The sequence below is a fragment of the Symphalangus syndactylus genome, chromosome 5 (assembly GCF_028878055.3).
Source record: "Symphalangus syndactylus isolate Jambi chromosome 5, NHGRI_mSymSyn1-v2.1_pri, whole genome shotgun sequence".
Taxonomy (NCBI): Eukaryota; Metazoa; Chordata; class Mammalia; order Primates; family Hylobatidae; genus Symphalangus; species Symphalangus syndactylus.
Genome location: NC_072427.2, coordinates 41234061 through 41249478, shown reverse-complemented (window position 1 = coordinate 41249478; position 15418 = coordinate 41234061).

Sequence of the window (15418 nt, the reverse complement as noted above, 5' to 3'; positions counted from 1 at the left end):
AACAAACAGGCCAGGTGTGGTGGCTCATGCCCGTAATCTCAGTACTTTGGGAGGCCAAGGCAGGCAGATCACTTGAGGTCAGGAGTTTGAGACCAGCCTTGCCAACATGGCAAAACCCCGGCTCCATTAAATATACAAAAATTAGCCAGGCATGGTGGCAGGCGCCTGTAATTCCAGCTACTTAGGAGGTTGAGGCAGGAGAATTGCTTGAACCCGGAGGTTGCAATGAGCCGAGATCATGCCACTGCACTTCAGCCTGGGTGACAGAGCAAGTCTCTGTCTCAAAAAATAAAAATAATATAAATAAAAAACAAAAAACTTAGCCTAGTCACAGGGCATAATTTCTGTGAAATCATGAATTTGATGAGTTTATTAATTTTGTCCTGACTTATATTTGGATCAATATATTGTTGAAGTAATGATAATAATTTTATTTTTAAAATGTTATATATTTATTTATTTTAGAGACAGGATCTCACTGTTGCCCGGGCTGGTGTGCAGTGGCGTAATCATAGCTCACTGCAGCCTTGAACTCCTGAGCTCAAGCAATCCTCTCACCTCAGCCTCCCAAGTAGCTGGAACTACAGGCATGCCCCAACACACCTGGCTAATTTTTAAGATACTTTTGTAGAGACAGGGTCCTGACCTCAAGCAATCCTTCTGCCTTGGCTTCCCCAAAGTGTTGGGATTACAGGTGTGAGTCACCATGCCCAGCTGTAATAATAATCTTAAAACCAATTCAACCCCACATATCGCCTAAACTCACATTGTGGACTGTGTATTTTTTTTAATTAAAAATTTGTGGTTATTTATTTATTTTATTTATGTATTTATTCTTTTTGAGATGGAGTCTCGCTCTGTCGCCCAGGCTGGAGTGCAGTGGCGTGATCTCAGCTCACTGAAACCTCTGCCTCCTGCGTTCGAGCAATTCTCCTGCCTCAGCCTCCTGAGTAGCTAGGATTACAGGCGTGTGCCCCACGCCCGGCTAATTTTTGTATTTTTAGTAGAGACGGGGTTTCACTATGTAGGCCAGGCTGGTCTTGAACTCCTGACATCAGGTAATCTGCTCACCTTGGCCTCCCAAAGTGCTGGGATTACAGACATAAGCCACCGTGCCCAGCCTTATTTTTAAATTTTTTAGAGGGGTCTCTCTATATTCCTCAGGCTGGCCTTGATCTCTTGGGCTCCAGCAATTCTGCTTTAGCCTCCCAAGTAGCTGGGCCACTGTAGTCTGGCTCTAGGTTTTTAAATTCATCTTGTGGTCCATGTTTTGGGAAACTACTCAGTGGAGAGAACAAAGATTTTGGGGGTTATACCATATAGGTCTCACTACTTTCTAGACGTGTTACCTTGGGAAAGTAATTTACCTCTCTGGGCTTCAGTTTTCTCTTCTGTAAAATGGGATCCTCTCACAGCTGTGGTGGGAAATGGGAGTGAGTACTGAGGATGGCCCTGGCCATAGTAGCTTTCATCTTTCTCCTGGATCCTCCCTCCATCCCAGCAGAGTAACTTTGCCTGGAAGCCTGGTCTCCCTAGCTGTCTTCCTAACCACAGGGAGCTATTGCATTTCAGGGTATCTTACTCTAAAGGCGTGCTGGGAGGAGGTGAGCACCCCTTTGTTACCTGTCCTGGAGTTGACCAAGCCCAGGGGGAAGTGCCTCCTGGTGTCCAGCCTAAGTCCCCTTGCTGCAAAGACAGCTCCCGCTCTTGTGTTCTGTTCTCAGTGGATGTGGGAATTAGAGACCCTCCTCAGAGGGGCAGCCTGATGATGTGGAAAGGCTTATAGGATGCTGGGTTCAATCCCGGCACTGCCACTGTCTTGCTGTATGCCCTTGAGTGAGTACTCAGTGCCTCTCTCTAGGTGTGGGTTTGCTCATCTGTAAAATGAGGACGCCAGTTTTGACTGTGAACCCAGCCCTCTTCCCCACTTCCCCTCTCCCATTGCAGATGGGATGGGAAGAAGGAGCAGGGGCTCCTGCCTTTTCCTACTGAGCAACTAATTTGTGTTTCTCCTCTGCTCAAGGATGTGGGAACTGGGAGGGAGCAGGGCCGTGTGGGATGGTGGAGGAGAAGAAGTTGCTGATGAGAGTGGGAGGCTGGCTGCCGCTAAGCCCTTCCCTACTGGAAACTCCTTCCCTGTCCCCTCCCCCAGACAACCTCAGGAAAGGGTCTAGGTGTTTCCACAGTGGTCTGGGAAGGGCTAGACCAATGTGGAGTGGGCGACATGCCTGGTGTCTCCCTCTGGAGAGTGCACTCTAGATACTAATCTGAGTATCCAAAAAGGAGAAAGGGTTAGGGGTCATTTGGTCTCGCCTTCCCTCCTGCTTTTACAGAAAGGGAACCAGAGAGGTATAGTGACTTGTTTATGTCATGCAGTGACTTGACAGCACAGTGGGACATGAACTTGGAGTCTTGGATGTGCAGTCCTGACCTTGCTCCCAGCACTGCTCAGGGAAGACATTCTTCCTGCTCTGCCTTCCCACCTCTCCTCCCAGGCTCCTGTGATCCTCACAGGGAGAGCCAGAGCTTCTATAAAAAATGCTCTAATTGATTCTTAACAGGAAGTGAGGGTTTTTTCACTTTGAGTTGACAACCACAGCAGCTACACACACACACACACACACACACACACAAACACAGACATACAGTTAAGGTTTAAATATCTGTCTCCTCTGAAACTCATGTTGAAACTTAATCCCCAATGTGGCAGTAGTGAAAAGTGGGACCTTCAAGAGGTGACTGGGCCATGAGGACTCTGCCCTCATGAATAGATTAATTCATTCATGGATTAGTGGATTAATGGGTTCATGGATTAATGGGTTATCACGGGAATGGGACTGTTGGCTTTATAATAAGAGGAAGAGAGATCTGAGCTAACATGCTCAACCCCCTCACCATGTGATGCCCTTCAGGGCCTCAGGACTCTGCAGAGTCCCCACCACCAAGAAGGACCTCACAACCTTGGACTTCTCAGTCTCCAGCACTGTAAGAAAGAATTTCTTTTCTTTATAAATTACCCAGTTTCAGGTACTCTGTTACAAATAACAGAAAAGAGACTAAGACACACACACCCCAAGTTTGTACATAACCATGTGCACACACACAGTCACTTGCCCATACTCCTACGCATTCAGGCACCCAGCTGGGAACACAGTGTGCCTTTCTTTCTAGTGCCATGAGATACCCATTTATAGGCTTCCAGCTTGTGCCCTCTGACCTGCCTTACATTTTGATAGTAGAGGGTGGATTTGAGGGGGAAGAACATAGACCACAAGACCAGGCAGGTGTCTCCTCAGTGGCTGCACTGCAGGGATTCAATGGGCAGCAAAGGCCCCCCCACACCCTAGGCTGGGCCTCATGGCTGAGACTCATCAGTCTTGGGCCTAGAGGGGCTGCTCTCAGTCCAACAGGCCTGACTGACAGGGAAACCACCAGGGTTCCAATCCTGAACAGCTGGGATTACAGGCGTGCGCCACCACGCCTGGCTAATTTGTTTTGTATTTTGAGTAGAGATGGGGTTTCACCATGTTCGTCAGGCTGGTCTCGAACTCCTGACCTCAGGCGATCTGCCCGCCTTGGTCTCCCAAAGTGCTGGGATTACAGCCGTTAGCCACCTCACCCGGCCAGACAAATGTTTGTTGCATGAATGTCTTGCCCCTCACATCTGTGCTCCGTCCAGCCTTCCTCGCCTCTCCTTTTTCTTGGTGCCCTGGCTGTGGCCACAGTACTTTCCTAGGAGGAGGCCTATGTTGGTGCGGAAGGAACTCGGTGAAGGAGTCAGGGCCCCCAACTCGGCTCTCGCGAGCTTGCTGTGTGACCTCAGGCCAGTCACCTTCCCTCTTCTGGCCTGGGTTTCCACACTTGCACAATGGGAACAGCAACCTCAGCTGCCTGGCATCTCTGACGTGAGGGCCAAATGAGAAAAGGTGAGAAGCTGGTCGCAAAGCAGTAAAAAAAGCCTTCAGCGCCGAAGCCGGGGAGGAAGCCGCTGATGAAGCTATTGCTGAGAAGTGTGAAGCCCCCACCCTAGAGGATCCGCTTTTGAAGAGGGACCTGGGGGAAGCGTAGGGGGAAACTGCCTTCCTCTTCCCTCAGTGGAAAGGGCTGTGCTCATGTCGCTGTGAAACGAAGCTATTTTTATGTAGTACAACTGCGATTATGACAGGGCCTCTTCCTGAAGGGGACGGGTGGGGAGGAGACCTGAGTCATCAGTGGGGCGGTCGGCCCCATAGGCTGACACAGGCAGCATGTGGAAACCAGGCCCTGGCCCTGCCTTCCGCAGGTAGAGGCCCCAGAGAGGAGAAGGGGCCGACCACCTGCTCCCGAGCCATTCTCGGGCTCGGCCAGCCATTGGGCTGGGAACCTGTCAATCCTGGTTGATCTTCCAATGAGCTGTGAACTGGTCTTCCGGGAGGAACTAGAGGAGGCTGGAAACGGGACCTGGCGCGCGCTTCCTTCTCAGTGCGAGGCTGACTGGCTGAACTCGCCGGGCTCTACTGTGCGCCCCACGCTGTGTTTAGACGCCCGACGTGTCCCATTTTATTGAACTCGTCCTGCCCTCCAAGTAGGGACGATTTACCTCCATTTTCTAGATAAGGCACTGGGGGCTCCGCGAGGGGATGTGGAGGACCTGGAGCCCAGCTGCACTCCTGACGGGACTGAGTGCGGGGCTGAGGGAGGCAACAGGAAGAATGAGTATTTTCTTTACTGGAAGGGCAGGGAAAGGTTTCTCTCAGAAGGTGACATTTGAGCTGGGCCCTAAACAGTGAGCAGGATTTAGCTGTCTTGAGGAGGGGGAGAGGGAAGGGCATGTGACCCGGAAAGGATACAGCCTGGGCAATGGCAGGGAGGTGTGCATGGCTTGTTTGGGGGTGTCGAGCAGGTCGGGGGAGCTGGGTGGGACGTGGCCGCGGGGCGTAGGTAGGGGACGGCCTGGCATGACAGGCTAAGGGTTGTGGGCTCCTTGGGGTTCCCTCAGCGCAGTGCAAGCCCTGGGCATCCTCCCAGAGGTGTGGCCCTGCAGAGAGAGGGGAGGGAGCCCACTGGGGGAGGCGAGCGGAAGGAGTGGCCTGTCAGGTGGGTTTCCTGCCCTGGAGCCTGAGCTCAGGCAGTGGCTGCCGTGCCCCGCCGCCACCCTCTTCTGCCGCCTCCTCCACGCCAGCACTTTTGCATACAGTACTCCCTTCAGTCGTCACAGCCACCTGCAAGGTGAATATTACCACCTCTATTTCATAGGGGAGTTAACAGGTTTAGAGAGGTTAGAGAAGCCGCCCCAGGTCACACAGACCCTCTTGATATTCTTCAACGAAAGAATCCCCTCTCACCCCTGCTCTCAGTCGAGGGAACAACCAACAGACTCCTTCCTTCAGAGAAATAGGGACCCTGAGGCTGCAACCCAACTGTAATCATCTGCCTCCAGGCACCCTCTGCACAGACTCAGCTGTTAAATATAGATGGCAGCTTAGAGATCCTTTTGTTCTCTTTACATATTACAAATGGGGAAACTGAGGCCTAGTAAGGAAGAGACTTGCTTGGAGCCCCACAAATGGACCTAGAGGTGATTGGTGAGCCTCTTTTGAGCCAGTCTCACTGCGGTTCTAGCCCAGCTGGGAAGTTGAGCAAAGAGGGTTAAGTGGGTTACAGCTCAAGGACTGGGGGTGCCTTGGGGCTTCTAGGAGATCAGAGTCAAAAGGCATTTGGCCCTTTAACCCCACTCCAGAGCTTCAGACTGTTCCTTCTCAAGACACTTTACTGCCATCTGTCTGAAAAGTGTGCTAATAAATATGCAAATTTTGGTGACTTGAGGGGACTGGTGTCCTTTAGAGTTGTACAGGGCACAATTTGCAGATTTGTGAGTGATCACCCAGCCCCCAAGATGCAGTGAGGTCTCCGGCAACTTCCTTTCTCCATCCCTTCTCTATTCCTTTCTTCTTCTTTGTCCCTCTCAGACTGGGACTGGGGGTGGGGGCGGGGGGGGATTTCCTACCAGGGTGGGAGAAAGAAGGATGAAGGAAGTAGGGTAGGAGGAGGGGGAGTGTGGAGGACAACAGAGGGAAAGGGTAGAACTTATTTCTGCTCTCAGAAACTGAAACCAAAAGTCCTGGCAGGAGTTAATGTGAGAGGGAGGTCTGTAGCAAGAGGCTGAGGAGCAAGGCCTTCATATCTGAGGACAGCAGTCCTGTCAGAGACACCCTGGCTGCAACCTCGGTGTCACTTAGACCAGGCCTTGCCTCTCATGCTGACAAGAAGCATGCAAAGGCAGAGTCTGTTTTCTCTGGGGATACCAAAGGCCCCTCCAGACCTTACAGTGCCCAGCACTGGTGTTGGGATCATTGCTGGAAAGGGGAGGGGGCACTAACTCAAGTCACCATGTCATCTAATAGCCCAAGAGTGGGTGACCCTTTGTCTTGTCTGGCATTAGTCTGCATGGACGTGCATACACCCATGAGGCTGAGGCTGGGGGCAGCTGGCATCTGTGTCTAGCATAATGGGGATCCTCTTTCCCCAAGTCAAGCTTAGGACGTGTGGTATAACATAGATTTTTGTGATCCACCTGGCTGTGAGAGGTCATTTGGTGCCACAATAATGGATTCTTTGGGGCACTTCATACTCTATTATAACAATAGGACAAAATGTTTGCAACCTGGACTTGTCTTAAAATTCAGATTGTGTGGCCACTATTTCTTGTGAACTTTGTGATTCAACGAGCCAATTGTGTACTGGGAACCCAGATGCTGCCCCTCCCTTGAGGCTTGCTGGGTCCTCTGTGTAGGGATAGACTCTGTTCCGGGCGCCGTGGCTCCCGGTTCCAGACTGGCAGCCCTTTGAGTGGCTGAAACTGTTTAATTCATCTTTGTATCTCCCATGATGATAGGAACCTCCTGTCTCCTCAGGGGTTCTCACAGTGTAAGTTTCTGGCTTCTCCATTCATCTCTCTGAGCCTGACATATCTGTGCTGGCTTCACAGAGGCAGAGAAGAATGGGGAACATGCAGGGGGAGGTGGACTGATGGATCAGGGCACAGGGAAACCTGGCTCCACCATTTCCCAGCCCTGAGGCCTTAGACAAGTTACATTTCTGAGTCTCGGTTTCTTCATCTGTAAATGGGGATGATTTAAATAGTTGACTTTTACTGAGCTTGTTCTCTGGGTCAGGCACTGCGTTAAGCATATTGCATGCAGACTTATTCAGAAAGCATTTATGAGGGCCTCCAATGTGTAAGGAACACCACAGTGTCAGAAGGAGAGGCTTGAAGAAGATAGGTGACTGGCCAAGGTCACACGCAGGTGAAGGAGTGGCAGAACTTGTACCCCAGAGCCCACTCTTATAACGAGCCCTCTGTATTGGACGGCCCCAGCAGACCTGAGAGGACAGGCCAGTGGAGAGCTCAGCATGGAGTCAGGTGGGGGAGACTCCTCTGTTCTCAGTGGAGGCCAAGCCCAGCTGTCCTGGAAGGAGCTAGAAGCCTGAATTCAGGTTGTGGAGCAGCGAGAGTCCAGCCCCACACAGGATGCCATGGGAGGAGGCCCTTCAAACTGGGATTCTGAAAGAACACATCCAATAGGAGGGGCAAGGGCTGCTGAGGGCCCTGAGGAAGGGGCGTGGGCTACCCATGAGCAGGCCCTTCACTCGTGGCCTCAGCTGCCCCTACAGAAGGCTGGAGCCTGAGAGGAAGCCAGCCAAGTGAGCGGTGGAGGAGGAAGCTGGTCACATTCAGTTCTGGCTGACTCACGGGATCTGGGCTGAAGGACATATGTCTGGGAGTGCCCCAGAAAATATCTCACTGATATGGGAGATTTACTGGACTGCCTCTGGGGATTAGGCGTAGCGTCCCTTCCCTGCACCCCAGGGGGTGAATCCACTTCCCCATCCCTACCAGTGACCTCAGGCAGATGGCCCCAAGTAGAGAAAGCTGTGATTTGGTCAAGGACTCCTCTTGGCAGAAGCTGGCAGACCTCTAGGCCAGCCAGAGGAGATGGGCCTGCAGTGCACAGCCCCAGGGACTGGACACGTGTACACACAGCACCCAGAGGGACAGGATGTGAGGGCCAGGCTGGGCAGATGCAGGGAAGCCTTGAAGCCACCCTTGCTCTTCTCCCCTACACCCCAAGTCCTCAGTCAACCCTATTGGCTCCAGCTCCACAGTACCAGCCTATTCTGGTTCCTTTCCCACTGTCTTTTGAGCCTCTGCCTTACCAGCCTCCCTGCTTCTACCCTTGACCCATAGTCTGTTCTCAACACTGCAGCCAGAGTGATAGTGTTAAAGATCACATCACTTCTGGGTTCAAAGCCTTCCAGTGTGCCCTCATCCACCCCAACTTCACCAAGAGCAAATGCCAAGCCCCCACCTCCCAAAACATATCTCTTAGATACTATTTCCTACTCCTCTTCCCATTCGTCACTCTGCAACAGCCACTCTGGCTGTCTTGCTTTTCTTCAAATAGCCCAGGCACACCCTCCCACCCCCAGGCCTTTGTACTGGCAGTTCCCTCTGCCCTGAACACTCTTTTCTTAGACATCGGCATGGCATACCACCTTACTGCCTGCCAGCCTACTCAAATATCACTGTATTTCTCAGCACTCAAATTAGCATTATTTCAGGACTATTTTCAAAGGTGTGGACAGGCTGTAAGGAAACCCTAAGGTAGAGTCCAGTGCCCAGGTCCAGTAGCATGGGGCATCTTTGCTATCCCCAGGCCCGGCAGAAGGGCGAGGAGGAGGGCAAGACATGGCTGGTGGAAGGAAGGACAGAACTGTGGGAGAGGGCCACCTGACCAGAGCTGTGACCCGCAAGGAGGGAGCCAGGGGGATAAAAACCTCCCCCGCCTGTCTCAGCTCTCCTGCGAGGCTCATTGGCTGAATCCAGCCACAGCCAGGTTGCAGCCCTTCAGGTCAGCCTTTCCTGAGGATCTGGAGGGCAAATGGAAGTTCCCTAGCACAGTTGCTTTCTTGGGAAATGTGACTGCTCCTCACCCCCAACTCCCAAGTCCTCTTACCTTGCCCTATTTTTTCCCCATGGCACTTTTCTTCTAACATATTTACATATTATGATTATTTTTATTGTCTGTTAGCTCCAGGAGGGTAAGAATTTCAGTCTGTCTTATTTTTTGTTGTACCCCAAGCATCTAGAACACTGACTGGCACATTGTTGACAGTCGATAATTGTTGAATAAACAAATGCCTACTCAATCTCTCTGGGCTTCCCCATCAAAGGGAAAGCCTTTGATGCCCAACTGGGCCCCTGCCTGGGGAAGAAGTGGGCTGATGCTGCAGACTGGGGTTCCAGGATTGGAGAGAAGCCAGCAGAGCCCCAGCTGGGAAGGAAGGAGAGCCTGCAGGGCTGTGCCCACAGCAGCCTCCCATTCCTGTGTCTCCCACAGCAGATCCCTGCTGCTCTCCAAGGCTGTGACTTTGAGACTGGTAGGATTTTCCTTGGCAAATGCATCACTCTGCTCGGTCTCTCCAACAAGGCACCACTATGTGAAATCTCCTACCTCATGAATTAGCTCTTTGAAGGCACATCTGGTGCCTTTCCTGGGCCTCTAAGGAATGTTTTCTTCAAGGAGTCCTGGACTCACCCTGCAATGGAAAGTCCAGGAGTTGTAGGCTTGGGGGCTGTGTTCTGAGCCTCCCTGACAAGGCCTTGGGTTCCCAGGTACAGGGCATTGTGGGGCTTGTCTGACCCCAGGGCTGCCCTTGGTTCACTCTTGGGCTCCTTCCCTCAAAGGTGCCCAGGAATGCTGGGGACTTCCTGAGATGGCACCATCATCCCCTCACTAAGACTTGATGTCCTATGGGAGTGAAGACTCAAAACAATGCAAGGCCCAGCCTTGTACTCCAGTTGTAAGGTTGTGCATTTTTTTAAATGGATCTATAAACTGAAAGTGATTTAAATCAAAACAATAGGATTTGAGGAGGGTGCCTTGGAAAATAATATTAATTTTAATCTGGAAAAATAAACATTTGAGACTAGCAGGAAAATTCTGAAAAACAACAGGACCACACTACATAAAATCCAGAGTCTTGGCCGGGCGCGGTGGCTCACGCCTGTAATCTGAGCACTTTGGGAGGCCGAGGCGGGCAGATCACGACGTCAGGAGATCGAGACCATCCTGGCTAACACAGTGAAACCCCATCTCTACTAAAAATACAAAAAATTAGCCAGGCGTGGTGGCGGGTGCCTGTAGTCCCAGCTACTTGGGAGGCTGAGGCAGGAGAATGGTGTGAACCCAGGAGGCGGAGCTTGCAGTGAGCGGAGATCACTCCACTGCACTCCAGCCTGGGCGACAGAGCGAGACTCTGTCTCAAAAAAAAAAAAAAAAAAAAAAAAAAATCCAGAGTCTCACTCTGTCGCCAGGCTGGAGTGCAGTGGCGCGATCTCCACTCACTGCAACCTCCACCTCCTGGGTTTAAGCGATTCTTGTGCCTCGGCCTCCCAAGTAGCTGGGATTACAGGCACACACCACCATACACACCTAAATTTTGTATTTTTAGTAGAGATGGGGTTTCACCATGTTGGCCAGGATGGTCTCGATCTCCTTACCTTGTGATCCACCCGCCTTGGCTTCCCAAAGTGCTGCGATTACAGGCATGAGCCACTGTGCCTGGCCAAAATCTAGAAATCTTAAAGTAAAAGGTTGATAATTTGAATCTGTAAAAATTTAAAACCTAAATTGAGATAATTGTCAAAAAACAAAGTCAAAAGTCCACACACACTGTGGAAAACTATTTGTAACATAGTATCAGATAAAAGCTACTCAGGAGGCTGAGGCAGGGGAATTGCTTGAACCCGGGAGGCAGAGGTTGCAGTGAGCTGAGATCGTGCCACTGCACTCTAGCCTGGCAACAGAGCAAGACCCTATCTCAAAAAAAAAAAAAAAAAAAAAAAAAGGCTACTTTTTAAAATATATACATTTTATAAATCAATATAAAAAAGTCCAATCAAATTTTAAAATGGGTAAAATATATAGACAGACAATTCACAAGAAAAAATAAAATTTAATGAACAGTGAATACATGAAAAGACACTTACCTTCACCCATAATTAAAGAAATGCATGAAAAATAACAATGAAATACAGTACCATTTTCAGCTGCTAGATCAGCATGAATTGAAGTGTTTTACAATGTATAGTGTTGGTGAGGGTGTGGGGAAGGACAATCTAGTGCATCACTGGTAGAGATGTAAATTGACCAATATTTTGGAGGGCAATTTGGAAATAACTATTATGGTAGAGTAAAAGTGGTCACAAGTTCTCTGATGTGCCTTCCATGGAGAAGTGGGGTCTATGTCCCCTTTTCTTGAATTTGGGTTGGACCGTGAATTCCCTGGTGAATAAAATACAGCAAGTGATACTGTCCCAGTTGCAAGTGTATCTCTTAGATTGTCCATCAGGTTCCATATCCTCCCTCTTGGAAGCCAACTACCTGGTTACCTGACCTGCATTATCTGATGTTCACATGCTGTGAAAAGCCTAAACCATGTGGGGAATCCCTACAGGATATGACACCACATGTTTAAAGAGCAGTCAAGGAGCACTGAGGCCCCAGTCATGTGAGCGATAAAGCCACCTTGGAAGAGAATCACAGATGGACCATCTGGCTGAGCCCTTCCCAAATCCCTGACCCACAAAATCATGAACAATTTAAAATTTTTTTTTTTTTTTTTTTGAGACTGAGTCTCACTCTGTTGCCCAGGCTAGAGTGCAGTGGTGTGATCTATGCTCACTGCAACCTCCGGCTCCCTGGTTCAAGCGATTCTCCTGCCTCAGCCTCCCAAGTAGCTGAGATAACAGGTGCACACCACCACGCCCAGCTAATTTTTGTATTTTTAGTAGAGAAAGGGTTTCACCATGTTGGCCAGGATGGTTTTGATCTCCTGACCTTGTGTTCTGCCCGCCTCAGCCTCCCAAAGTGCTAGGATTACAGGCATGAGCCACCACGCCTGGCCAAAATGGTTGTTTTTGAGCACTAAATTTGGAGATAGTTAGTTATATAGCAATAGATATCTGGAACACCTATTCAAATTTAAATTTATCCATTAATCCAGCAATTGCACTTTTATGAATCTAAGCTACCGAAATAGTTGTACAGGTGCACAAAAACACACATGCCAAGTTCATTGCAGCACTGTTTATAATAGCACAAGACTGGAAATAATTTCTATGTCTATCATTAGGGTGATGGCTAAATGAATTCTAGTATATCTAGCTAATGATATACAGTATGCCAGCTGAAATTCTGAGACAAGGAAAAGTCCCATTTGAGGTCCTGTGAGCCTAGGGTGATATAACACAGTGGTTAAGGGCAGAGAACCTGGCTTTGCCATTTACTATCTGTGTGACTTTGGGAAAATCACCTGTCTATACCACAATTTCCTCATCTGTAAGATGTGGAGGATAATCATAGTACCTACTTCAGAGGGCTGTGGTGAAAAATAAACAAGTTAATATGACAATATGGTATATATCTGTGCTATATGTATTTTGAAGATTTTTTTTTTTTTTTTTTTTAATGGAGACTTGCTCTGTCACCCAGGCTGGAGTGCAGTGGCGTGATCTCGGCTCACTGCAACCTCTTCCTCCTGGGTTCAAGCCATTCTCCTGCCTCGGCCTCCCCAGTAGCTGAGATTACAGGCACACACCACCACACCCAGATAATTTTTGTGTTTTTATTAGAGATGGAGTTTCACTATGTTGGCCAGGCTGGTCTCGAACTCCTGACCTTGTGATCCACCCATCTTGGCCTCCCAAAGTGCTGGGATTACAGGTGTGAGCCACCGTGTCTGGCCGTATTTTGTAGATTTGAAGGGCCTGGAATTTTAAATTGAGTTGGACCAGACTTTTAATACCCTAAAATGAGTGCAAAGCACAGTATCTGCCAGATTGTCATCTGGGGACAGGAAGGGAAATTTGACTGATAAAGATGTGAAGATAGGCCACATACGGTGGCTCATGCCTGTAATCCCAGCTCTTTGGGAGGCTGAGGCAGGCGGATCACTTGAGGTCGGGAGTTTGAGACTAGCCTGACCAAAGTGGAGAAACCCCATCTCTACTAAAAATACAAAATTAGCTGGGTGTGGTGGCACATGTTATAATCCCAGGTACTTGGGAGGCTGAGGCAGGAGAATCGCTTGAACCTGGGAAGTGGAGGTTGCAGTGAGCCGAGATCATGCCATTGCACTCCAGCCTGGGCAGCAAGAGCAAAACTCCATCTCAAAAAAAAAAAAAAAAAAAAAAAAAAGTGACGATAGTGGCAGGAGAATGTTTTTAAAGAAATGGACTCATACTGTACTTCCTGTTCTGACTCTTGCTGTCTCTTAGAGGTTCTTCCTACCTCAGCAAATACAGACCCACTAATTTCTTTTTAACACCGGCTCAGCATTGCATTGTATGATTTTATAATCATGCATCACAATTTATTTTGTCATCCCCTATTGATGGGCCCTTGGGTTGTTTCCAGTTGTTTGCTATAGTTACGGAACAGATCACAGTAGACATCCTTGCATCTTTATGTAATTACTGCAATTATTTCTATGGTGTAGATTCTTAGAAATGGAGTTGTTGGCATGAAAGGTATGTACATTTAAAAAATTCTGATAGCCATTGTCAAATTGTTTCAGTATCTGGTCCCATCTTTCCCTCCACTGCTCTTTGTTTTCATAACATTGCTGTCTGTTTTTATTGTTGTTGTTTTAAGATAAACTTTAGTATCATTTTGCCAAGTCTTATCAGGCTGTAGTTTTGAATGAGTACAGGGATGAATTAGCTACCACATCTGCTTGAAAAGTTCAGTTGGCTAGGCGCTGTGGCTCACGCCTGTAACCCCAACACTTTGGGAAGCTGAGGTGAGAGGATTGTTTGAGCCCAGGAGTTCAAGACCAGCCTGGGCAGCAATGGGAAACCTCATTTCTGCAAAAAAAAAAAAAAAAAAAAAAATTAGCTGTACGTGTTGGCACATGCCTGTGGTCCCAGCTACCTGGGAGCTTGAGGTGGGAGGATCACTTGAGCCCTGGAGATAAGGCTGTGATAAGCCATGATCTTGACACTATATTGCATTATAGCCTGGGTGACACAGTGAGACCTTGTCTCAAAAATAATTTTTAAAAAAGTTCACAGTATGGCAGGGATTGGGGTCGGGAGGGTGCTTTAGTGGGAGCTGGAGGAGGAGGTGACAGTTGAAAAACAGTTACTTGCATCTAGGCCAGGGATGCCACGGAAGGCTTGACCATGGGTTCTGGGAACCCTCAGGAAAGGGGCATTTTGAGTTTGGAGCAATCTGGGAGCCCTCTACAGAGGAGGTTTCATGCCTAGCCTTTGTAGTGGTTACAGGACACTTTCTAGAACAACAACTTATTGAATTCTCACAATAGCCCTTTGCATTTAGGTAGTGTTATTATCTCCACCTTCCAGATGAGGAAACAAGTCTGGAGGATGAAGGTCTTGCCCGACTCCAGCCTCCCAGCTCTTAGGAACCTTTTTCTTTTCTCTTTTCCTTGCTTCCCAAGCATCTCTCCCTGACCCCCAACTTCCTGTCCCCTAACTTGAGCCTCACTGGCTAGGCTGGCAGAGCCCTGGGCAGAGGGCATGCTCAAGGACACTGCACATGGCTGTGCTACCTTCTTACAGAGGACACACATCCGGTGCATTGGGCTTTCACAACAGGCTGCACCCTGTCCCTGCTCTGGGACCCAGATCACAGAAGCTGCCTCACCCCTCAACCCAACAACGCCAGGTCATCTCATCCTTTCTCCAGGCAAACACCTCTCTCCCTTCTGCCTGTTAACCTAAAAAAATCACGGGAACAGAAAACCAAATACCTCATGTTCTCACTTATAAGTGGAAGCTAAATGATGATAACTTATGGACACAAAGAAGGGAACAACAGACACTGGGGCCTACTATAGGTGGAGGATGGGAGGAGGGAGAGAATCAGGAAATATCACTAGTGGGTACTTGGCTTAGTACCTGGTGATGAAATAATCTGTACAGCAAACCCCCATGACACAAGTTTACCTGTGTAACAAACCTGCACATATAGCCCTGAACCTAAAACAAAAGTTAAAAAAAAAAAAAAAAAAAAGAAGGCCGGGCGCGGTGGCTCACGCCTGTAATCCCAGCATTTTTGGAGGCCGAGGCAGGCGGATAACGAGGTCAGGAGATCGAGACCATCCTGGCTAACACGGTGAAACCCCGTCTCTACTGAAAATACAAAAAGAAATTAGCCGGGCATGGTGGCGGGCGCCGTAGTTCCAGCTACTCGGGAGGTTGAGGCAGGGGAATGGCGTGAACCCGGGAGGCGGAGCTTGCAGTGAGCCGAAATCGCGCCACTGCACTCCAGCCTGGGCGACAGAGCGAGACTCCGTCTAAAAAAAAAAAAAAAAAAAGAAGACCTTTAGAAGTTCATTTGGGTTAAATATT